Here is a 759-nt window from a genome sequence, read left to right as displayed (position 1 = left end):
ACAGCCTCATCTGCGCATGCGTATAAATACTTCAAACTTCTGCGACCTGTGCGCGCGCGCGTGCGTCTGCGCGTGTTTTGGTGTGCGCGCGCAAGCAGAACAGCGCCGTCTGGCGGACATTTGCCATTTGGGAAAAGGTCGATGGGGAAGGGGGGGGGGGGGGGGGGGGGGGGATTGATGGAACTATGGAGGACCAGAAGTGCCAAAATTCAAGACATAAACGTACCATCCAGTTTTAAATAAATGTCATTACTTAAAATGTTTCATTAATTAAAAGTTTCATTACTTAAATACATGTTTTCATTAATTCATTAAAGGTTTAATTAATCAAAGAAAACATTAAATTAATGTCATGTAATTAATTAAGGAAACATTTATTTAATTAATGACACATTTAATTAATGAAACATTTATTTAATTAATGACACTGCTGCGGCGTTTCATGCATTTATATGATCTGTCAACCTCGCTAGTCAAAGTTTGATGGGCAGGCTTTAACACCTGATTGGTTACCCTGCTCCACGGCATACATAAACGTTTTTTTTTCTACAAATAAAAAAAATGAACATTGACTTTAGTATACACATATTGATTCATGGCTTTAGCATTCATGAATTCCTTTGTGTGGATTTTTAGGGAATCTGCCTTTTATTGTTGAGCAATTTCTACTGTTTTCAGCGCCACCTCGTGGAATCTTGGCGCCAACGAACTATGTTGATGTGGGTTGTGAATAATAATTTAAAAGAATACCCTACTTTC

The sequence above is a fragment of the Hippichthys cyanospilos genome, chromosome 3, assembly GCF_059441005.1.
Source record: "Hippichthys cyanospilos isolate Australia breed blue-spotted pipefish chromosome 3, RoL_Hcya_1.0, whole genome shotgun sequence".
Classification (NCBI taxonomy): domain Eukaryota; kingdom Metazoa; phylum Chordata; class Actinopteri; order Syngnathiformes; family Syngnathidae; genus Hippichthys; species Hippichthys cyanospilos.
The sequence above is the reverse complement of the archived record's forward strand: the minus strand, read 5'-3'. Positions refer to the sequence as shown.